Below are 25,560 nucleotides of genomic sequence, written 5' to 3' on the forward strand. Positions count from 1 at the left end.
CAAAGCACGAGGACAGTCCATGTTACTCCCTCTCCAAACATCCTTTGTTTGCTATTCTGCCAACACACATTTGCCAATGAATAATTCAAAAGCCAAATATTGTTTCAAATCCTGATGTGACCGGAGAGAAATCCATTGTGTGTGTAACCGCCCATCCACCACTGTTGCCCTCTCTCAAGCCAGGCAGCTCATGTTGAATCCACTTTGCTCACTTCTTGTAGTTTTCAAGTATAGTACAGGGAACAATCCTTCAGTTGTGGGGCTCTTCAAGCAAAGCATCTTAATAAAAAATTGCAACTACAGGCAAGTACAGGTGCCATGAGTTATAGTTTTGTTCCCATTGTGTTTTTTGCTATGAATGCAAGATGGATGGAATTTGGTCTTTTTTGATCTTTTTCTCAGGGGATGCCGGGATTGGATCTTACCAGGATAGTCTTGACCAGATAAGATCACCAAATAAAAAACATGACCCAAAAGTTCGTGCTCCTGCATCAGACTTTGCGAAACTGAAGGAAATGTAAATGTAAACACAGGGTACTGACTGCCAGGAGGGACGGAAAAACACGGGTTACCTAACACAGCGGGGCAGAGCGAAATCTAATTATTTTTTTTTCCCCATCTGAACCACCGATGGCGTGGAAACAGTTTTCCTTCATGAAGACAAATGTCACCTGGACAGAAGATACAGCAGTGCTGGAAGACACCCCCCCTCCCCGCTCACACACACGTACACAGCGCTGTAACACAAACCATACCACCCCACCCCCTACCCAGCACCCAGAAAACAACCCCCACCCCCCTCCAGTACCGGAAGAAAAAGGTAACTCCATTGTTACCTCCCTAGTGCTGGAACACTCTCCTCTCCTCCCACCTGACCCCACCCTCCCAGTAGCAGAACACAAACATTCATTCCGAACACAACCCCACCCCCACCTCCCCACCTCCCCAGCACTGGGCCTTTGCTGTGCCATACCAGGGCACAGAAGGGCTGTTTCACCACGTTTAATAGGGTCTAACTGCAGTATAACCCATAAGTCATGGTCAGAACACTCTTCCACAGGGACCGCAGCTCGAGCATGAGGAGGCATGACCCTCCAGTGGAGATGCAGTGCTGGTAGATGGGAAAGTCATCGATTCTAATATCACACACTTTACCCTTTGCTCTCATCCCCTGCCATATGTATGGAGGGATGCCTGGTTTTTAGATAAGATCAACACACAATTGCATTCTCACCCGCTGACAGGGACTTGGGGGCAGAGAGCAAGTGTGGAGAGCAAGGACAGTCCCGGCTCCGCGGACAAGAATAAACCTCTGGGAAATGGTTTGTTGTGTCTGAACACTGTGATCTCCCTCTGCCACCCTCTCTCTTTTTCTCACCCTCTAAGTATTACTCACGTCTTTCTCACAACCGTTGAGTTGTGATGGCCCATTTCCTTTTGCTCCTGGTCTCTCTCCCTCTGTCTCTCCCTCCCTCTCTCTCTCTCTGTCTCTCTGTCTCTCTCTCTCTCTCTCTCTCACAAACACACACACACACACACAAACTTATCCATAGCACTGTGTTGCACCCCCCATAGCACCCCCTGTGTTGCACCCCCCATAGCACCCCCTGTTGTTTTGTTTGTTTCTGGGCTTGTCTTCTCTTTGTGAAAGTGATTTCTCTCCTGTTTGCTGATGAGACATAAGGATGCTCTTTTGTCCCTACTGATTTTTCTTATTGCGGCACTTTCATTTCGTGCGTATGGCTTCCTCTCCGTCTCGCACTCTCTCTTTCCCTCACCAAGGATTAATTGAGAGTGAAATCCGCTGGGGCGAGAGGTCAGGAGGAGGAAGCTCAGTCCCAGCACTGCTGGTAAATATGGCTGCTAATCTTCCTTTGGATTCTGTGTCTGCTCTGCTCTCGTAACCAAAAAAAAAATAACACTGCAGCAAGTCAAGCTCTGCATCTCAGACTCACTAAGATTCAACTTCAAAAGCGTCTCTCTCTGAATTTGTGTCTTATGTATTCTCTTTAATCTGCTGCAAGTGTAGAAGAGAAGAGAAGAAGGGGGAGGCAGTCACTCAAGAGCTGCTTTTCATGGACAGTACCGAGTGAAATTTAGATGCAAAATTACCCTGCTCTGACCCAGAGCACCCACTTGCTCACAAAGATTGCTAACGGCAAGTTTGGGGAAGAGGAGAGTGTAACTACACCTCTCCTGTCAGATGGAGCCAAAAAGATGGTGAAGGATGGGGTGTAGGAGGGAACAGGAAGCCCAGAAAGTGTAATACAGTATGTTTCACTACTAGTAATTTGAAACAGATGGCCATATGTACCCATTGGGAGATATCATTTACATTACATTTGCATTTATTCATTTGGCAGATGCTTTTACCCAAAGCGACTTGCAAGTGAGGTAGAGTACAACACAAGCAAAAAACCTTAAGGAGTCAACAATATTAGAAGCATTGCATGACTAGGTTTCAATGGTTGGCCAGACAAGGTGCAGGGTAGAGATAACGAGTGAGTTGAACCATTAGATTAAATTTTTTTTTTTTTTTTTTTTTACAAGACATGATACCAGTACTTGGCTTTGAATGATCGGAGGTTGAGTAGCTGATGGTGATGAGGTTCATGGGCACTTAGCATTACAGTGAGTTCCCCCCCTGAACTGGTTTCTCTCCAGTTGGTCAGCGCCATTGGACGTGTGCAGGAGAATCAAGAACTGCTCATTATGAGCGATATGTTCCACCATCAGCTCCATCCACTCAGTGCTAAAGGCTACATTTGACATTGCAGAAAAAATCACCAATCAAACTTTGAGCTGGCCAAGTGGTACAGGAAATGACATCACAAGGTGAGCTGGCTGGTGCATACAGCTGCAGTTCAACGCCGTAGCAGAGCTTCAGCCGTCTGAAGGCAGCAGGCTGTGAAAACACAGCGTAACAGAGAGCGAGTGCAATATGATTTCACAATCATACATGTATACACACACTGACACAAAACATACGGCACTTTCTCTAACGTAAAAGTGCAAAAAATACACACTTTCACACACACCCTAACACACACAAAAACATGCATGTACTTGATTATACACACACACACACACACACATTCCCACATACTGTACACACATAACCTAGAAGACAAAATGTCCTAATACAGTGAGCAGTATCATACTTTGACTCTCAAGAACTCAAAAATAACCACACAACTGTTGTCAAATTATTGAAAGGATAATTTGCATAAACCAAATTAGACGTGATGTTATGATAACTTAAATATATCGCTCTGCTTCCAAAAACACTGGCAATTGGGTCTGTGTACTTCAAAATCCTAGTCAGCCCGGTAAAATAAATGCAGTGTGGCAACCTTACAGAAATCATATCTCAAGACAAACATGAAAATCCCACTTGTGTTAGAGCAGATTCGTAGCCTAATCTAATATTTCTGTCTACTATTTTCCCCCCAAATGGTTTTTGCTGTTATCGCTTATTAAGGAACGCAGTTGCGCATGGACGTTCGGAGTCTACGCCAGCAACTGCTGATGAGTCAAGCTCACAATGCCGCTCCCTCCTTGACAGATTTCTATTAAAAGGCGCTGACGTCAAAGCGTGCAGCCATCTTTGCTGAGGGCAGAAGCGCTTCCTGTTGGAGAAGCATCTAGGTGGTCAGTATCCACGGCGCGCAGTTCCTTCGCAGCAAGCCAGTCTTGACAGAGGGAGGATATCAGTTCGCAGCTGAAATAGGCAGACATTTCCTCTTCAGAAGTGACTGCGATCCACCTAATACAAACTCAGGTATGTGAAGGGGCATTTTTATTACAGAATCATATCATATTTCAATATAGAATTTGCGAAATTACCATTTTTTGTTTTATTTGGTAAGTTTGTTCTCGTTTGTTTTTTTTAAATTGGACAAAATGTTCTTCACTGGGAATCTGAAAAGCGGCAGTTCCTAAACCGCTTTAAGAATGCCGTTTACTGTTTTAGACACCAAAGAACTGCACCCGAGTTTGTTGTTGCATCATTCAACCATTTTAATCTCGTCGAGGACATGGATCTGTAGATGATCAGGGAGAGAATTTGTGTTTAAATCGCTGCGAACTGTCGACGGGGCTGTGGGGATGCAGTATTCCAATGCGCCGGGTGTGGGCGGTTTATGCGTTTCAGAACCTTGGACAACGCTCGACTGTACGACGCTAGGGGAAAAAAACTAGGAGATTCAAAATAACGCAGAAAAAAACATAACACGAAGCTGCGTGAAATCCTGTGTTCGTGTGTTGGGGTTTGTGTCGTATCAAATATTGCTCTATATATATTGTTATCGTATTCGTATCCCAAGGCATAGATCTTTCAAAGGGCATTTTCAAATTATGTTGCGCATGTCCACTAGCCTGGCCGATGCAGACAGTTGCCGACAGAAGAATAATGTTATGTTCCGTCAGCCCTACGGCAATCGAAGGATAAAACAGCCGATATGTTTCCCGTATCGTGCCCAAAGAATAGAGGGCGATCGATAAATCTGGCCTTGTGGTTAATTATCGCTTGGGACCGTATACGAAATGAAAGTACATATTGCTGACTCTTGGGAAGGACGACAACCTAAGCCACGGAGAAAGAGCGAGAGATTTTGTCTGTTATTATCGATCAATGGGATGTCGCTGGCTAATACACTGCGACACAGTCCGCAGATGCTGTGAGGAGAACACGGGGGTTATTGAGGAGATTTTAACCACCCGTGTTAACCAATGTTCCCTTATTCTGAACGTTCACAACGGCTTCGAGCTCCGTTCTTAAATCGGAAATGGCCACAGCCGACTGGGATTATTTAGGATTCAATGTGGTTGTGATTATTGTTTTAAATCCTCCTAGAGGAATGAAGTTAGGGCGGAGGCAAGGGGGTGGTGGTGGTTGTGATTCATGCAGAGTAACTAAAACATAGCGTTCGTTCCGCCCCCCCTCCCTTTGACTACCAGCTGAATCGTGTCAGCAATCCACTGAACAAGACACACCGACCCCCGGACGTCATGAGCCTAAGGGAATCCCATAGCCCCCTCTAACACCCACCTCGGACAGTATAATCATCCAATTTAAACAACGCGTAGTGTCTACAGATGTAATTGTCATTGGCAGCTAAGAATCTGTATTAAAGACAACATTGATTGTCGGTTTTGTTCATTAAAAGATCCATATGTTGTGTTACGATCTTTATTTTTGCAATAGTGTCATACGCAGCTTTGTGTCAACACGAGGGACAGCGCACTGTCTAAAATCTGACACTAATGTGCTAAAATGTAATGGTAAAACAGTAATTATCTGGTATCCGGGCTGCGACGCCTGTCTGCTATCGAGGTCACGTACTCAGATTTGTCCTACCCCAGATAGTGTTTTTGAAAACCTGCGTTTTTCACTACTAAATATTTGGTCGGCCATATCATAATTCATTATACCATCTAAAATATAATTAACCATGTCCTTTTATCCGGTGCTATGGTCATCATTTGTATTTTTGTCCAAATTGGTTGCCTCAAACACGACTTGCCTACTTCGTGCTCGTCTGAACACAAGCACACTGCGCAACCAGTTAATTACAGCAAAGCAAATAATAACGCGCGTTATAATAGAAGAGAAAGGCCTAAAATCCTTTGATATGTAAAGCCAGCCATCATTTCGAATTCGGGAAACCGAGCCTAAGATTGCGCATTTGGACGTTATGTTACACGTTATGTGGTCGTGTAGGGTAATTGCTCAACTGATTTAATATTCAGAAAGCAAGAACCATTAACCCTTAATGTTACTCTCTGCGTATCTGCAGGGAGTTCAACATACTTTCATCTGGGTTGTTTCTGATGTTTTGTGAAGCTACATAAAATAGAAATGAGGTTCTGACTAGTTTGTTGGGCATCAGTGAGTGTGACGTTTACGGGCTTTTATTTTTAAGGTCGATTTGTTTCCAAGAACCTGCATTCATGTAAGCAATGTGTTGGTGGGGTTCCTTCCTTCGCTTGCGTAATGCGGCTTTGCATATTGGTTTGATTACGGTGAAAATGGGACGATGCTTCGGGACGTCCCCCGATGTACGGCTTGATCTTGGTGCATTGCTTGCGTTTGATGGACGGGCCCTGTCCGTGCAATTCGTGCGCTGCAACCTGAACGCTGTATTTTTGTTGTTGCGTGTGGTTTATTCAGAACCAAAATTCCTATAGAGATTTTCCACTGAGGTGAGGACCATAGAAGCTTCATTTCTAAGGTGATCACACAGTGCTTGGTCATTATCTCGAACCCACGCGCTTTCCATTGTTTTTTTTTTTCTCCACTGTAACGTTAAGTAACAAATCACTCGACCTTTTTATCTGAGCGTGGGCACTAAACAGAACCATCTCACGTGCCACACGTTACAGAAAGCTTTCTGAAGAAATCATACTGACTTGTTTCTGAATTAAAAAGATCAAATTCTTTTAGCAAACGTGAATGGAGCAAGGGTGACAGAGAGTGTTTTCCAGGTGCTCATGTCATAAGACGTAAGACATAAGGCGTAGTGCAGTCTTAACCAGAATTACACCACATTGCGTTATTGTTTTGCAGTACACATAGTGAAATGAAAACATGAGTCTTGGTGCTTTACTTGCACAATCCGACAAATGTAAATAATTTTCATAACTATGTTGTGCAGCAGACCGTAAAAACACGTCATACGGGGTTTTATAACATTTTGCAAGAACAGTCTTTTAATTTGTGACTGTCCGGGGCAGGTCCGCATTGGGCGATGCTCAGCGCTCCGCTGCGGCAGCCATCGAACGGTGGTAGCGAGGACTGTGAGAATGTAGCGTCACGCCACACACGTGCGCCCCATCTGTCGCCGTGACCCGCAGCTGTTATATTCCAGGAGCGCAGACTCCTTTGATTTTGAAGACGGCGGCGGTTCCGTGTGAAGTAGCGCCAGAAGCAGACCATTAGAGATACGGACATGCGGGCAGTGGGAAAATGCGCGCTCCCTCGGCCCTCTTCATAAAATTTCATAAAGTAACCCCACCCCACCCCCACCCCACCGCCCCCGCTAGCGCACTCGCCATAGCGATGAATGCGACACGTTTTATCCCCCTCCCCCCCAGTTTCCCCTGTATTTGCAGCATGGTTTCAATCAACACTCGTGTGATTTTTCTAATAAAAGCGAGCAACACCGTGAGGTCCATGTGCGTAAGAGAACTGGAGACGGAAAGGTGAAACAGCTGCATCGTTCCTTCTCACTGAAGCGGATATTGATTTCATTGACGAGTAGCCGCGCTGCCATGACATGCTTTCCCGGCGAAAACGATTTGATTTTGATTCTTCAAATGATGACATCGGACACGTTTTCGGTCTCTGGACGTGACCCATTTTTTGTTTTGGGGGGGCTGCAGGATCAGATTTATGAAATATTCCTTAGACGATATTATGGTGGTATGCGAGCATCCCATAATACTCTATTGTACTGGGGGGAACATCCATTATTACTGTTCTGGCATATGACAGTGTCATCAGAGAGGCCACTTCCAGCCCAGTGGAAGTCCAATTGGAGGATTTCAGTTCTGTTTCTGTTTTAAATCCTATCTGTAGCCTTTTTAACACTGAATAGTGTTACAACAATGTTCTCACTCATAATAAATCTATAAAAATAATCAAAATGGTGCATCATAAAAAATATCTGATTGATCCTGATCAGTTTCCCAATACAGCCTTTCTATTTTCAGTGCTGTCCATCCATCAGCCATGAACCGCAATGAATGTTTGCATGAGCTGAGGATATATGAACTGAGAGTTTGTTCATCCAAGAGCAAACACCTGCCCTTGGAGCGTTTGCGATCGAGACTTCTGTGAAATGCCGTTACGTGTCCTGTAGTCATAAAAGACCCAGGTTTCGGCCGAAGACAAAGCGGAGGGAAGCTCAGCGGATAGCGGAGTGCATTACCGATTTCAGTTTACCCTGAAGTGCAATTATGACGCTCTCTCACGCTGTGAAGGGAGATTTGGGATGCATTTGGGAACAAAAGCTATTACAACAACTGTAAATCCTTCCACTGCCATTGAACCTCAGTGTTATCGACAAAAAAGCTCCGTTATGCGTTCTACAGGCTGTACGGTTGTGCAGTCCAAAATCGTCGAGCAGAACCAGAGGGCAGTGAGAGCTGGAGCCGATGCTAAGATTTGATATGACTGAGGCTGCGGGAGGGGTAACATCTGAAGCACACACAGCTTCAAATGCAAGCAGCTGTCCTAACGAACAACAAATCATTTTGGAGAGGGGGGAATGTTTCAAAATCTTTGCACTTGTCAGACATTCAGCACATGTCAGATGACATCTGAATCAGACTGGAGGCACATGTGACTGGGCATGTGCATGGGAGCGTGGTTAACCCCCATCCATATAATATTAAACTATATTATATATTAATATATATAAATTAGAATAATTACATTATAAATTACATGAGATTGAACCTCCTTCCACGCAAACTCTGTTCTGATATTTAGAGAGCCGTCACCAGCTCAGCTCACCCATGAGGGGACACCCTCTGTCGGACGGGAGCGGAGGGTTACTGAGTGCTAAGTGAACAGTACGGCGGCTGCTAACGGACCGCGATGGCGATCGCAGGCCTTGAAGGAGATTACCCGTGCCAGGCCTTAATCCCGCCCTCCCTGGAACACTCTGGCTTTACCAGCGGTAATCCCTCCACCACCAAGATGATTGCTTTGCATTTCTTGAACGTTTTCCTTCGCTTCTCGCTCTCGCTGGGACACATACGACGGTCCTCCCGTGTTAGTTTAGAGTTATATGAAAAATACAATCTCTTCATTATTATTACTGCCATCACACTTGGGTGTGCGCTGAGGATGTGTCTCATGGCTTATGAATTGGGCTATATCTTTACTACATGATAAGATCCGCCATTGCATGGAACGTAGAACTTGAGTGTTGTGCTTGATTGTCACTTAGCCTTGCTTATGGATCAGACCATTCCTGCTACTGCAGAATTCAGCAAAACAGGGGACCTTAAAAAACTGTGCTGTCATGTAAATAGCCGAAAAGGTCCCTGAGCGTTGCTGAATTTTATTTTTAGCTATCAAATTGTTGCCAGCTGCCGAATGTGCTGCTTAGGACCGGTGCTGTGTTTGACTAGCCAAACTGCAGGTTGAAGTGTGTCATCACAGCCCGAATTAACTCTGGTATCTTCACCATCACTATCAAACAGGTAGCAACCAGTGTTAACGTGCTCAAACGGTTCCTCAAGGGTCTTCATGGTCGGCTTCCCAAGAATGTCTTGGATGTCCATTCCTCCTATAGGCAATGTTGCCTGGCCTGCCAGCAAACTTCAATGTGTCATACAACAACTGAGCATAAAAGAAATTGAGCGAAAAAAAAAAACCTAGCGAGGTTAATGTGGATTCCTGATTTTAAAATGGCATCCCTGGTTATGCATTGCCTTGAGGTATCATATCGACAGCATTCACTGTTTATTTCCTCGAACAGCCATCTTCGCTCTAGCGCGTCCAAACACACATACACACGTTGTTATGATGGACAGGGAATTACTAGGATTTTGTGGATGTTGTTTCATGGAAACGGGCACAGTTTGTCTCGATGTTTAGATTGTCAGCCTTTAGTTGGCAGCAAGATAAGGAGGATAGTCTTTCAGAACAAGGATGCATAAAATGGATAAACCTACCTTGTGCTAGCTAATGCAGTTATCTTTGAAATTTCTTTTATGAGAATTCAAGACTTCAGCAATCACAGGTTTTGGTCACTTTTTATGTGGGTGTGCATATGTGTGTATGTGCAAACAGGTAGATGGGTAAGTATTATGTTTGTGTGTGTGTGTGTCTAGCCAGGTGGTTATGTATGTGTGTACGTGTGTGTGTGTGTGTGCGTGCGTGTGTGTGGGTGAGGGGGGGGGGGGGGGTGCTTGTGTTTGTGTGTCTAGCCAGGTGGTTATGTGTGTGCGTGTGTGGGTGGGTGGGGGGGGGGCTTGTGTTTGTTTGTGTGTCTAGCCAGGTGGTTATATGTGTGTGTGTGTGTGTGTATGTGTTGCCCTCCCCTTGTAAACTGATAATGACATACACACACTCAGTGAGCCCCAGCCTCATCTTTTCATGGGAGTGTTGGATCAATTAACGGTAATCGCGCCAAAGGAGCCTCATTCTCTCACCCACGAATCCGCAGTCACTGCGCAGCTTCCATTAGTTAAAGCGATATCAGGATACCAGTTTTTATCATTGTTTTGGGGGGGGAAAAAAAATCATTATTCAAAGTGCAGTGCCATCTTTGTTATAACCGTGGCCTGAAAGATGAGTTTAACCGATTGAGAAAAACGCTCAGCGTGTGTTATGAAACAAGCTCTGCGCGTAACGGACACAAAAATGGAGAAGGGGAGTCAGGCGGCAATACTCACAGCATGACCGGCGACATTGAAAAAGGGCAGGAGTTTGCTTTATTTTTGTCAGGAAAACGTGATTAAACTTCTCCCCGGCATCCGTTCCTGTGAGTAGAAAACACTCCATATGTAATCCAATTTCATATGCCCCTGTAATGCACTTACTTTGTGTCCAATGCAGAGGAGCTTCTATGAAGGGTTTACATGCACAGAAGAGAGGAATCAGAGGGCTTTTTGTGGTCCAGTTAAAATGGCGAGATCCAGTCGCCTGGGTAATTTGCCAACAATTTGTTTTAATGAAATAACTGAAATACGAAACCGATTTCGCTTCTGTTCGGAATGTGATCGTATGATTGGAACGTGCCCAAGTCTGAGCTGGAAGCATTTTAGACTCAGACCTGCAACACTATTGTATGAAGTCAGATTATGCAATATTTTTTTCATGTCCTTCAAAAATATGTTACCGGAACTCATCCGTATTTCCCAGGGGGAGCTGGATCCAATACACATAATGCATTTCTCTCAAACCGTTCACGAGTTACAAAGCATGATTGAATTATTGTGGTCAGTTTTATCCTCAAAAGGTTTAATGCCCCCAAAAGGGTTTTTTATGTTTCTTCACTTAAGTTCTTACTTATATGAACATTGGCAGTTTTTATGATAAACAATCCATATTTTTGAATATTTACAATTATATATCATTATATATAACGTTGTACAAATTACAGTTAATGTAGGAGTTGTTTAAGTCAAAATTTCCTCTCTGTAATGTACGTAAATTGTACCTCCCTTGGAAATGCAACCCCGCAGTTCTCTAGACACAGGTAAACAACTGGCCAGTGACCAGCATCAATGACAAGCACCAGGTCTGTGCATTCGGTTCTGTTGCATTAAAAAATAACAGCGTCTACTTGTCTTACATTTTTAAATTTAAATGTGGTTCGCCTGCATGGTGTCGTCTTCAGTGATCTCCTTAAGCTTTAGTGAAAGGCCTCTGGCTGGAGCCCACCATCTCCAAACACGCGTGTTTCCCCATTCTACACCTTTTACTCAGAACCTTAGCCTGCAGCAAAAGTGACTGTGTCAATTTTCCAGGGAGGAAAAAAACAGGCACACACTTCTCTGAACCCATGGCTGCAGCTGGGCGAACCCCTCCCAAATCTGGGGGGGGGGGGGGGGGGTGTGACACGTTAGTCACTGGGCGCATCTACAAACGCCTCTGTGGGAGAAGATGATTTTTCACAGCTACGCCCTCACCCCGTTACGTCCCTCCCTCCTTCGCTCTCGCCTGTAAGACCTGTCGAGACCGATCACTCCCTCACGGTGCCCTAATGGCTGTTCCGACCTCCGTTTATACAGGGCTTCAAATATTTAACAGCCAGACAGGCTCGAGGCCTCCCTGCGTTTCACGTTTTTTTTTGTTTGTTTTCCATCTCACACAGTGGCCCAGAGATGGCGCATGTCCTGATCTGTTTGATCAGGCAAACAGAGGAAAAAAGTATTAAAACTGCCCTGAGAAATGGCATTGCGTATTAGCCTATACACAGAGCATGACCAAGATCACGGCCAGTCATTTCACATGAGTGTGCTATGAAGGAAAAAAAAAATCAGGCGACTGACTTCTGTGTAATTATGCCCACCCTTTTGTACTTTTCCACTCCGTGTCAAAAAGAAGGATGTGAACCCAAGAGTGTCCTTGGCTGACTTCCTCCTCTTGTTCCAAATCTGACACAAGCTGCCATCACATAACAGGTGTTCATATGTCCCCCAACCCTTCCCTGCCCTACCCTTGCACCCCCCCCCCACCTTCCTGCTTTGTTGTGTCTGTGATCACATTTTGAAAGGCCCAGTGGGGGAGGGTGGGGTGGAATCTGTGATCTGATTGTTAATAAGCCTGTGTTTGAGCGGTGAAGGCAGATGCCACACCCACACATGGAGACCGCAGAGCACCGCAGAGCGGACCGCTTGTCCGCACCCCTCTCTGCGTCAGCGGTGCGTGAGTAGCACGGAGTGCTGCCAGGTGCGTCGCACTCTTCCGCTAAGCTGCATGAGCCGGTCGTATCCACAGCCCTGCGAATATCGCTTCAGCGATCACAGAATGGCAAGACCAAACGCACAGATTCCACCTACAAATGTAAACTTCGGCAAAGTCTTTCAAATACATCTGCCAGACAAATTTGTAGATCAGTTTGTTCTATGCGGAGGGTTGATGCAGAGAGCTCGGTTTTACAGAATTAGAAACCAAACGCACACACACCTAATGAGGTGTGCACAGCACGACGGTGCATGTTGTGTTACGTACAGCTGTGGTAAATAGTGCATAAGGAACACGGCGCTCTTGCACGCTGCACACAGACCGCGCGATATGGCGGGAGTCTGCGCACATCACAGCGAAAAACCGTGGGCCTCGGGAGCCCGGGCAGCATGCCGCCATGATGCGATGACCTCTTTCCACTGGGCATGTGCGGCGAGGTAAACCTCCGGGTAAGCAGACCGTGGAGGCAACTGGAGAAAAATAAATCAACTTTTCACTCAAACGCGCCGCGCAGCCAGAGTCGCTCATGCGGGGAATCAAAGGAGAACGAGGCACACAAAATGGTGGCCGCGTGTTGCGGAATGCCTTTATGTATGTAATCGGGTATGGCTGTGAAAGTCGCAATGGAACGAAAGCATAGCATTTCCTCATTACAGCTCAGTGGGAGCTGCTTACATGGTCTGCTTGCTGCTGGTCTCTGATGTGAGAAGTCATCTGGGGTGGCTGTGGCTCAAGATGTGTGTGTGTGTGTGTATGTATGTTTGTGTGTGTATGTGTTTGTGGTGGGGGGGGGGGGCTTGCTGCTTGTGAAATTGTGTGTGTGGGTGTGTTGTACATACATGCGTGCGTGTGTGTGTGTGTGTGTGTGTCAGTGTGTGGTTGGAGAGGGAACTGACAGATCTGTTTGAAGCTTGTAACACACATTGCAATCACAAATGAGTTCACCGTGAGTAGTTGACACACATTAAGATAGAGATACTCGGGACGTGGTGACTGACAGATCACATTGCATTTGAAGTCATAAAGTCCTGCTGTGTGTTACCGCCTCTGGACGCCAGTGCCACCCGCTTTCACTGATGCTACCCTGTATAAATATAAAGCACTTTCTGAAACTCCAAGCAAAGTAAGACACCAAGCTACCTAGCTATTTTTCTGTTATCTTCTTTCAATTTTTTTAAACCGTCATGCTCTTGCTACAGCTCAGCCACTTCACCTTTCACTCTAGCGTGTGTTTTTGCTGTGTCACTCACACCCTGAGTGTTTAATCATTCTTATTTCTCTGCTGTGGCTTGGCAGGAAACGCTAACATGTCGGCACATTACAGTACGGAATGGTTCTTGTTCATTGGCTGTTGGAAGTCCCTCAGTACTGGTGAAACTGCCTACCCTGAACAGGAATCAGTGAAAATGTCAAGACTGCTTTAAATCCACTTGCAGCTCGTAAGATGCTCAAAAAAGAAACTATCACCACTGATAGAGGCACACACGCAGCACAATCTAAGGTGCTAAGCGGGGGTAACAAATGCAAGGTGAGAGCACCCAATTCCGCAAAAAATTGTGGCAAACTCCTAGTAATGTATGCTGACACTGTAATGTATGCTGACACTGTAATGTGTGCTGACACTGTAATGTGTGCTGACACTGTAATGTGTGCACTAGTCCAGCCCCTCGACGGCAGGCTCCAGGGACTCCCCCTGATCCTGGGATCAGGGCTTTGCGGGGGATAAGCAGGAAGGGGCTTTGAGGGCATTTCTCCGGAGTTTATTTGCTCGGCGGCGCGAGATCCAGATGGTCTTTTGACCCTCCCACTCAGGACCTGCGGTCTGAAACATGGGGATTCAGCTCGAACCCGGGTTCCTGAAGAGCAGACATCCGTTCATCAGGAGGGAAGGCTACACAACACGGACATTTCACGTTCTTGGCTTTCCGTGCATAGAACTTATGACCGAATAAACAGATTAGAAAACCACACAACCCACTGTGGCGGCAGAAATTAAATTCCGTTAAGAGTAAGGAGTGCTGGTTAGCTGTGGGGTAAAACCTGGGCCCTCCTGTGGTGGCTTCCATTTCATAGCTTCCCTCCTCCTCTGTGAGTCTCTCTCCGGGAGCACACCTGCTGACTCCTCAGGTTCTGCACCTGTTTCCCACCCCCCTCTGCGCCCCGCATCTTGTCCGGGCCCTCCCTGCGTCCCTCTGTCTGTCTGTCACCTCATCTTCACCTCCGACTCCTCAGTGACCAAACAAGCTGACCTCTGTTGTTGGAACAGATGAACTCCACCTCCCTTTGATTTTTTTAAAGACTCGTCTCCACACCTCTTACTGTACCTGTCCAAGATGTGAACCTTGACCACTAAAAGGCCCCTTTCCTTTAAGATGACCTGTAAAGGGCTTGGATTGCAATAGCAGACCCAGGGCATCACAAGTATCAGATAAATAATAATAATAATAATAATAATAATAAAATAATAATAATAATGACAATAATATTTTTTCAATAATGCAATTGTCATAATTGCTTTATAATATAATGCACTACCCAAACTGGCATTCAGATTGCATTTCATGCTCTGCTCAAGTTATGTCTAAAGTACTGAAGCTCTGTAAGGTGCACTAGATAAAGGAGTCAGCCAACAAAACATCACTGCTAATAAAACCACATTTATTAGCTGTATAGTTTTTTTATGGAAAGGTTTTACAGCATTACCGAAATATCATCTTTCCTGCTGTAACTCCTAGAGGCCGGAATACTCACACGCACGGTGCCACTGCCACACAGTCCCCTGGGCCAAACACCCTGTCACACCCTTTTATGCCTTGTGGAGAGATACCGCCTTGGCACGTGCATGCCGACAGTAACTCAACTCAGACATTTTAATGCATTCATAATGCCATCCCCAGACTTTCCTCTCAATAATGGATAACGCCTTTTGCCCCTGCCCTTGACACAGATTTCTTCATGGTTTTTTATCACAGGGTTTCTAGCTGTATTTCCTCAGCCCCTGACCATACTTATGCGGCTCCTCCGTAGCCCCTTCGCAGTCCATCACTCTTTGCAAAACTGCACCGTAAAGCAGTTTGCCATGCAGAGTCAGAGTCTGTTTCTCTCCTCAGAAGGATTGATAATGAGCAGCCATTTCGTAAAGGATCCAATGCCTCAGACAACTGGAAAGCAGGACAACGCTGTTGTTGTGGTAGTGCAGAGATACTGCATGAGCCCTCCCTTTCGATTGGATTTAAACACTAAACACCAGCAGTACACAAAACAATGAAAAACAAACATGTCCCCCACTTAATCCCTACAAGATGTCTCCCGAGATGAAAAGGCCCAGTGATTTGGGCGCGGAGATTGCAATGATTTGTGTGTTTCCGCAAAAACAAGTCAAATCAAGAACCAACAACTGAAGCCGGATGAAAATACAAAAAAGGCAACCACTTCTGTTCTTTTGTAACAGATTGAGGAGACATTTAAACAAAGAAATGACTGGCAGTTTCCTTAAAACATCTGCTGGCATAAACAAACTAGAAACAAGTCTGTAGATGTTAAAGACATGATACCCAAAACCCATAATGCAACCTATAGTGCAGTCCCTCTGGATGACAGCATCTGCTAAATTCCTGTAATGTAATTGTTCCTGGTTTTTTTCCCCACATGTATTCTGCGGATGGCAGAGGTGTTTATCTAGAGAGTGACCCCCGGCAGCGAGACGCCACATTTTCTTCTGATTTCTCGCTGCACCACAGGAGTCCAAGATCCCCTCTGGGCGTGTCTCAGCCTCTAACACTGTAATGCAGAGTCTGCAGATCCGCACTGAAACACAAACTTAGCCCCACCAGCAGATATGCGGTGCATGGCGCTTGCCTCTCGGTCTGGAAAGCATCACCCTGTTTTCAGTTTGGGATGATTTGCTGATATTCACTGTTCAGCCCTGGAGTGTTGTAAGAAGTGTAGGGTGCAGACTGCCAAACGTTAAGAGATGACCCTTTCCATACAGGAGTGTCCTTATGGTTCAGGAGGTCCAGAATTTGATATTGTGACTTTTTATTTAATATATCTGATAGTGGAGTTTTCATCACCTGTAATGAATCCCACACTGTAATGAATCCCACACATCAATTTCCAATCAGTTTGTCTCTGTATTTGCATTTCTGATATCTCCTCACTGGCGAGTAGTCAGCTAATCTTTGCAAGAATGCTGAAATTTCATGGCAGTACATTTCCCCCGTACTGCAGTCAATGAATCGGGGGTGGTATAGTTTTGTGTGTGTGAGTGTGTGAAAAATTGGGGATTAAAAATAAAAGGTCATCCTCTGAAACAGCTTTGTTGATTCTTTGCCGTGGCAAAGCCCAGTAATTTTCTGACATCAAGCACTTGCACTCCTGCGGTGTTTCTGTAATTTTGCGGAGCAGCAGTTTGTGAACGTTTGGAGCAAGATGGTGTCACTTGGTTTACATTTCTGATGTAGAAAGCTGTGTGGATCATAAATGCCTTCCCTGATTTCAGCTGTGCAGAAAGCTGTGTGCAGTAAGTAGTGCAGTGTAGAGTGTGCGTGTGTGTGTATACAGAGGATCATACACCCAAGCCTTGGTATGCTCACTTTGATCTTACCTCTGCGGAGAGAGGAGGCGAAGATGAGACCAGCAGGTGGGAGGTGATGTGGGTGGGGCCATGGTGTGGATGGCCTTCTGATGTGTGACTGAACAGAGAGAGAGAGAGAGAGACAGAGAGAGAGAGAGAGAGAGAGAGAGAGAGAGAGAGAGAGAGAGGGAGAGAGAGAAAGAGAGAGAGAGGGGAAAAAAACAGCTTTTGAATTTTTTTGTCAACATGATTGACGGCACGCTGCACATCAACAGTATGTCGGTGACAATGAAACTGGGAGCCTAGAATGCTGACAGAGAGAAACGGCAGCAGCCCACCGTGGCTGGCGCTGCGTACAGACGAATTCCCACCGTAACGAAGTGCCGCGATTCGGGATCTCCGGCCTCTGCATCTGCAGCGTGGCCTGTCTGAAAGCTCCTCGGAATAAGGTCAACAGTATTGAGCTGTTTATTCTGAGATGCATTTACATTCTGACGTGGCTGCATTTAGCTGGTACAAACTACCTATGCTGGTGTGTGCAATCACGTTTTTTGTACATTGTGCTGCTTTCAAGTCGGAGAGCACTGCAGAATCAGTGAGTGTATAGTCCATTGAGGCCACAGGGCTGGCCTAGTCAAAGGAAAAATATGTGGATACTGTTGAGATTGCACAGGTATTCTAAGATACCATTGAACATTACATTACTGTCATTTAGCAGATGCTCTTATCCAGAGCGACTTACATTGGCTACAATTTTTACATGTTATCCATTCATACAGGCAATTCTGGGTTAAGCACCTTGCCCAAGGGTACAGTAGCAGTGCCCCATCGAAAAATCAAACCAGCAACCTTTTGGTTAGGAGCCCTGCTACTCATATTATACCTGTTTATAGAGGTATCATGATTACTATTTAGGAATGTTATAGCTTGTACAGCCATTTTAAATCATGCTAGTTCTCTTCTCTGTTAATTTTACCCCTATGGCCGCTGTAGCACGGCAGGGATAAAATCCTATACTGTATATAAGAGGTAGTTTAAGTAACAGTTTCCCCCTATTTTAACCGGGGCCATCTGATGTATGTTTTGCTGTGCGCTTCTGGCGCTGATTGCTGAAGGCCACATACAGGGAAATAAAGACAGGGAGCTGTGAGACACCGTTGCATAAATCCTCTTTTCAGCAGCGGCTTTAATCCTGCCTGCCACTGTTCGGCTTGACCAGTCTGTGACGGAGCACCAACGGCTAAATCCAATCGGATGACTGTAACGTAGCACAGGGAGGGGAGGGCGGGGGGGGGGGGGGGGGGGGGGGGGGGGACAGGGCGGAGGGGTGTGTGCTGTTAGCCAGATGTCATGCGCGGAGGAGAGGAACACAGTTAGGGAGGGCAGACCGGAGCGGTGGCTGTTTTACTGACCTCTGTTCTGCTGAAGACGGAGGTGTGTGTTCGCACAAAGGATGCCGCAGTAGATTTACCGTTTTCTGTTAAATAATTCAACCTGTTTTTTTCCTGTCTTTGCGAAGAGAGAGAAACGTTACGGCTTTTAGCTGATGGACGTATTGAGGGAATCTGAATGACAGAGAAGCCCCCTGGCTAGTAAACAAGGTATTATTTCATGTTGTCGCTATTTGTTATGGAGCTGCGGTAGCATGGAATTTATTGTGTTTTTTTTGTCACCAGGAAACCTGTCTAGTAAGCACAACTCGTAAAAGATGCAAATGGCTTTGTTAGAGTAGCACCACTGAGACAAAATCAGGATTTAAACCAACAGGCACCTTCAAACAGGCATTTTAATAAAAATAGAAAGTCTAAACGAGGGCCTTTAACAAAGTGTACAGAGTGTACAGAGTACAGTGTACAGTGTAGAGTATTCTTGCACAGACATGAACAGTGGCCTTCACAAAATTATGGTAAAAATTAATGAAAAAATTCTGATGGTGACATGGATGCCTGCTGGCGGATATACAAAATGCCCTATAAACCTGAGATCCTGACAATGGGAAGATGCTCGCAAGATTTGTAACCAGGACGTTTTGGGTTTCAGTCCAAGATGGAACAGTTACCCCCTTATCCCCACATACACACACATATACACACATACAAACACATACACACACGCCTTAATACAGCTATTCAGTATGCATAAAAATATTGTTTTGTCATCTTAACTCAGCATTTGGTTGCTCTCTTTGTCAATTTGGGTTCTGCAGTTGTATTTAAGCCTCTGTTGTTTCAGCTGCCTCTGGAATACATTTCACTCAATATCTGACTGGACTTTGGCATAAAAGGACACGGATGCCGTTGCGACTGGCAGGAGTAGCCTGTGCTACTGAGCGGAGGCGAAATGGCAGGCAGCTAGGCGAGACTCAGCCATCGCATCACACAAAGTGCGCACTGCCCGCCGTGGTGCGTCTGCAGTAGGGAGCTGACGAAGCTCCCTTCCCCTCCGTCCCGGCCTTTAAGACGGCCCCTCAAGATGGCCGCCGTCTCAGCCCCAGCTGTCATTGAGAGTGAGTGAGAGTGCGCAGTGGAGTGGAGACGGGATTGTGTTGCTATGCCACAGTTTCGGTCTGCGTAGTTAGTTACGGATCGGGAAAGAATGGGGACCGAAAACTGGACAATGGAAGTTGCCTAGGAAGGGAATCTGGTTCATGCAGAGTTTCCTCCTTTTTCCACTTTCTGGTCTCTGTTTTCATTCTGTTTTCCCTTGCAAAAATGCCTGATATCTCCTCACTGACACAGTGCAAAGTGGGATTAAATGTGAAAATAAATGTGAAGCTGACTGGATTCATAATGTGAGGGTAATTGCTCACATTTTATAAAAAGAATTCAGAAGAGGTATAAAAATGAGAATCCTGGCAAAGTCTGTATGAACTCCTTTAGCTCTTGTTAAAATGAATGAACCAACTCTTGAACTCAGAGAAAACAAAATGTATACCTAAATGTGTGTGTGCGTGTGTGTGTATATGTGTGTGTCACTTTATCTATGCGTGTGTGTGTGTGTGTGTTCGGGAGCATAGTGAGGGAAAAGTGGTTTGATAGTGGTATTTGCCTGGCTTTGCCCTCCTGAATGACCCGTCCAGTGGAAAGGCACTTTGTGAAAATAAACCACTTTAATTAGATCGCTCGGTGAATGCTGTAGTGTCATTCCCTTTCAAGCAATACTTCGTTCAAAGCAGCGGGAATTGATGCGCTGAGCCATGAGGATATTAGAGGCCGAATTTGGTGCAAGGGAGACGTGGGACTGCAAGGGCCCCTGATTTAAAATCTCTTTCCCTTTCTCTCCTCCCCTCCCCTTTTCATTGTCTTTCCCTCGCTCTTCCTCTCTCATTATTATCTACTCCTAAAACAGGGACCCAAGCACTGGTTCACGGGCCGCTTCGAGACTTAATAGGATTTTTAAATTGCCTTAAAGCAGGAATAATATGTCAGCCTGCCGTGCCCAAATTAGTGTTTCCGTCAAGTAATTTGCTAGTGATTATACAGTCGTAGAATAGGGTTTGTGCGCAGCTGAAATTATGTATGGGTGGAAAAACATCGTCTGCATAAAAACATCATCAAACAACAAACACAGAATAAAATAATATAACAGGAGAAACAGTTATTAAAAATCATCTCATTTTCAGTAGTTGTGCCATGCTGGGCTAATTAAAATTAAATAATTAACCAAATAAAATATTTTTGGCATAATTTACAGCTTTTCTCATGAAACAAAAGTGTGAAGTCTGAAAAGGCTGCTGTCTCAAAAACTGAGAATGGAACTCACTCATAATGTCTGAATTAAATATATATCATTAGAACTGTAATGCTTTATGTTGAGATTCAACAATGTATTCTGATTGGACTGTGTGGATTGCCATCATATTGTATAATATTTATTATGATATTATACATTTTCTTATATGTTACATAGTGGATTAAATTGCACAGCCAGTACATAATTTCAGAAGATTTCTCATTTGTGCCATTTTGTGAATACCTTTCACAGATTACATTGAAATCCACTTCTAGTTAAGGACTGGTGTTTGGGTTTGGGGTCCACAAGGGTGACTTACCATCCTGATTACAATTATATGATTTTGAATTAGTGCACTGATCTCAAAGTATAATCTGCCATAAAAAAGATCGTGAGTCATAAAATATCATAAACGCATAAACAACGCTAGATCTCGGTAAAAGTGTGCTTCTTCGATGATAAAGCCTGAACAGATTGGGGTCATTAACTCTGTTTGTGGGGGGGGTTGTGTATTTCGTGGCCTCGGATGCTCAGGAGCGAATCGGAGCAGAAGAGCCAGATCTCTGATCTCCAGCGACAAACGTGGCGACGGTGTCTTTCCGCGTCCCAGAGAGCGCTCCTCGATCTGCCTCAGAAAGCAAACTCCGCTGCAAACAGTCAGTTTGTCATTCGCCGCTAGCAAGTGGGTCAAGGTCGGCCTTTTTTTTTTCTTTTTTTTTAAAATCTCAAATCGTGATCAGACTCCGCAGTCCGAGGGAGCTGATGTGTGGGTGAAGATCTGTAATGCTCCCGGCTGCCTGCCGTTTCTGTGTCTCAGGCCTGCCTTTACAAATCCACATCATGTCCGGGAGCTTTAAAAGAGAGTGTGCTGCTTTTTACAATGACTGTCCGTGCTTTCCCTGTGAATAAATCTGTCCTTTTTGGGTATATTTTTTAGGTAATCTGCCATTTTTAATGGCAATATGTGACTTTTTATCCAGCAGAGAGGTTGTAGAGCTTTCTTCTCCAAAATGACCAGTTCATTTCACAGTGGTCACTAACATGTTTCTTTTTAAATAAGAACTGAGGTTTAGTTACCCTGGAAAAGTAAGTTAGGTATTCAAAAATTAACCACAGAGAAAACATTTGCTTGGATGTGCTGTACTGGTACCAAGCATGCACCAAATGAATTGCCTGTGCGAGGCTGATGTCTAAATGCTTGACGTGTCCAACTAAAAACATTCCCAGGGTTTTCCTGTGTGGCTTTCTGCCTCTCTCACCCATTCCTTCAGCTTCATTTGTAAAGGAAACTCCTTTACCAAAAGCAGCTTAGATATCATCCATACTTTAGATGGATATTTACTGAGGCGTTTTCAGGTACAACAGCAGTGCCCCATGAGGCTACAAGGTGAGGTTACAAAACAAGCGCCGCACCACGACGCCACAGTGCTCCTGCCCTATGTATGTGTCTGACTGTCTCTGTCTTTCCCTGAGTCACTCTGTAGCTACAGCTCTGTCTGCTGTCTGTCAGAGAGGGCCGCTCTGTCTGCCAAACGCAGGGGGCACAGAAGAGACAGAAGAATAGGGCAAAAAGAAGGGAGGAAAAAAAAGTGAAAGCTTACACTGAAAGCTTTGCATCTTTAATGTCTTTCACATCACTGTCAGGCTTCAAATGTGCAATTAATTTCAAACTGCCCCGTCTCAAAGGAAGTGGAAGCGGATTCATTTCGGCGGGCAGCGCACAGCACAGTGACTCAGGCTCGGGGGACAAAAGACTTTTTCTTCTTCTGAGACGGGAAAGGTCAAAATGACACGCTCCAGCTAATTGCGCTGATTTGGTTACATAACTACGGCAAAGGCAAAATATGTATTTTTTTAAAGTCTGTTAATGCTTGTCTTGATTTTAACTTGATTCAAAATTTAAAAGTATGTCGCCGCTCGTGTGAGCTGCAGTTGCTTGTATTTTGTCTGCGTTTGATCACGCAAAAGGGAAAGCTGAAAGTATCCAGGCCAAAACAGACGAAGGAGATCAGAAAATGACTGACTAGTTCAGATCAGTGAATCGTATATCAGTTGACATATCAGTCACACATTTTAGGATCCACAAGGCATCACTCTCCCATCGCAAGTAACAACTAAACACAGAAGACAACAGCAGTGATAAGTGAAGCATATTTAAGTATGACAGCCACATACACAGCGGCTTTGCCCTGGTGTATGTCTGTCTGTACCCCTCGGTCAGGTGCAGTCTAAGACACTACCATTCTTAAGGAGTGGAAGTTTGTTTCCTTGCAAAGTGAGTGATCAGCAGATCTAGATCCCAGAGGGAGGAGGTGGTGGGAAAGGGTGTAGCACTGGTGCCTTCATGCCCCCCGTGTGCCAGGTACTCCGCTTGGCCTTGGCATCCAACCCATGCCGCAGACGGCCTTCAGCCTTGCCTGCTGTAAGAGGAGGGGGCGATCTCAGTCTCTCAGCCATGCTGAGTTTGGTATTTTTCATGTCACATTGGGTGGAAGATGTCTGGCTTTGTATTGGACTCAGGAAACTCAGAACACTGCAGCCACCTCATAGACTAGGCCTACACTGTCAAAGAAATCCATGTCTTTTATTGAAGGGTCTAGGAAAATATTAAGAAAAAGCTGGTCCTACTCCGTTTTGTTGGTGGTTATCCAAGTTTTGTACCTCTGTTGTATTTTTATGTATGTGATTCAATGATTATAGCCAAAACAACACAGGAAAATAATATTGCAGTTCACTGCAGAGAACTACTGACCCGTGAAATATTTAACAGCAGACACAAATGAGCCGAAGACTTCCCCTCGGAAGTAAAACAGGAGCGAGGATTACAGCGCGTTTGCTCACAGCCGGCATGTTTGGGTAGTTATCCAGTTTTCTGCCCTCCGTGCGGATTAGCGGATCCTGTCTGAAGGATAAGCCCTGTCCTTAGAGAACAGTGACTTACCAACAGCGCAGCGGAGACAGGGGCAGGGTAAACAACCCAGGAGACAGACGAAACAGAAGACAAGAAAAAAAAAAAAGACAAAGAATAAAAAGGAAAGAGGGAGAGAGACAAAGGATAAACATGTTATTCTGTACCTACAGTGGGTGGTTAGTGGTCACTGCTGTAAACACCACATGCACAGAAGCACAAGAGTTAAGATCCTTTGCTATAACCACCATGCAGGTAACACACGCATACAAAAAAGAAACGGTCCTTTACAGGGATGAGCATTACCAGCTCTCTGGAACTTCCTAAACAGGATTCTTGGAGTGATAAATGAACTGAAATGCTTGGAGAATAAATGAACATTTTATCGCCACTCTTAGCTGACTAGCCTACATTGTAAGACGAAGACGATGATGAAAAGACAAGGAAACTGCTAGCATCAGCTGCCATTGCTAAAAACATTGAACCCAAAAGCAGTAGGATGGAGCAGGAGGAAACTGAGGCAATATTTTGGTTTGACAACAGAGACCAGCGGTGCCCGTCAGTGGCGTTTCAGACCGTCATCAGCTCGCGTACGGCACTGGTGTTTTAGTGGCAGGATGAGGCTTCATTTTAGGGGCATTGTTAGAGGTCTAATCATGCTCTGAGCCCCTGAACAACATCTACGCGCACTGATGAACAGGGTCTAGCTGAACATTTCTCTCACTTTCTCCCTCCCTCCTTCTCCCCCTCCCTCCTTCTCAATGTCTCTGAAAGTTACATAAGTGTACGATCTCCCTGAAACCACTGAATAAAAATCGCGTCTTCAATAGAGTTCAGCCGTCAGTCAGTAAAGATCCGAGACTTAATGGTTTGCACTTAGAGCGACTCAAATGCAGAGCAAGGTCCCAGCGGTGCTGATCACTAAGACGCACAGCGGTCTATCTCTATGTTAAAAGTGTAGCCTCAGCGATGATTACATTGTTTGACTCTGTTGATATTCTGTTGAGGTTCTGCCTCGCCATTTGAATCCTGTTATGTGAGGTGGAAAAATGGCTGGCGCCACACGATATGTTGTTAGGAGAAAATGAAATATCTGTCTGTTGGTGTGGATTATTAAAGGAACCGACACAAGAAAACAGGGCGAGAACAGTGGTAAATCTAAACATAAGATTTCTCCCTCTTCCATATCAATCTCACGAGCAACAGCTGATACACATCCTTACACGTGTATGTTATATTTCTTGGATGAAGGCTTGGTTGCTCTGTCCTGTTGTCTTCCTTGTTCTGCCTGTATTTACTGAGTCTCATACAAATGCTGTATAAAACTGTAATATCTTGCCTTTCTATTATCTTGTGTGTTGAAGTAGGGGAGGAAAGGTGGAGGAATATGCACTGATAATCTGTTATCTAACATAAGTTGTGACCACCGGTGTTCCCCGTTTGTTCCACTTGGTGTTGGCATGCTGTACAATGAACTGGCCTTCTGATGAGGTGGAAACAACGGTTCCTGGAAGCCATTTTGGCTCCCTCAGCCAGATTTGCCATAAAACACATGGGTGAAAGTGGAAAGAGTCCCCACCACCCTTGGTCATTATTGTGTTTGCTTAAAGCAGGAGTAAGGGGGGGGAAGAGAGCCTGAGAATGAAAAAAAGCAGAATGCATTATTCATCGAGAACACTTCCGAGCACTCTGCCCCAGTCCGTGAAACATCAAATCTCTGGAGACTTAGCAAGGTAAAAATAGACCCCGTTATCTTTGACCTCGCTCCAATTACTTAACGCTTTTTCTGCTGCAGACGGCAGCGAAATACTCTGCGTTAAACCTCATCCTGCGAGATGACCTGGGCGCAGATGGACATTTGGTAGCCGTCTGACGTGTCCACGTGGACCGCCGCGTCTCGTTGGTCCATAGTGAGTG

The 25,560-nt window shown here is 45.1% G+C and overlaps 1 protein-coding gene across 1 annotated transcript in view; it reads left to right on the forward strand.

Moving 5' to 3' along the window:
• The first annotated feature begins 3,622 nt into the window (after nt 1–3,622).
• The window catches only part of LOC118786542 (synaptosomal-associated protein 25-like), a 43,694-nt gene continuing 21,756 nt past the window's right edge, over nt 3,623–25,560 (forward strand). The window contains exon 1 of the mRNA XM_036541643.1: nt 3,623–3,781. The gene's annotated coding sequence lies outside the window, so the exon portion shown is untranslated. The remainder of the gene's footprint in view (nt 3,782–25,560) is intronic.

This window comes from Megalops cyprinoides, chromosome 12, assembly GCF_013368585.1.
Source record: "Megalops cyprinoides isolate fMegCyp1 chromosome 12, fMegCyp1.pri, whole genome shotgun sequence".
NCBI classification, from domain to species: Eukaryota; Metazoa; Chordata; class Actinopteri; order Elopiformes; family Megalopidae; genus Megalops; species Megalops cyprinoides.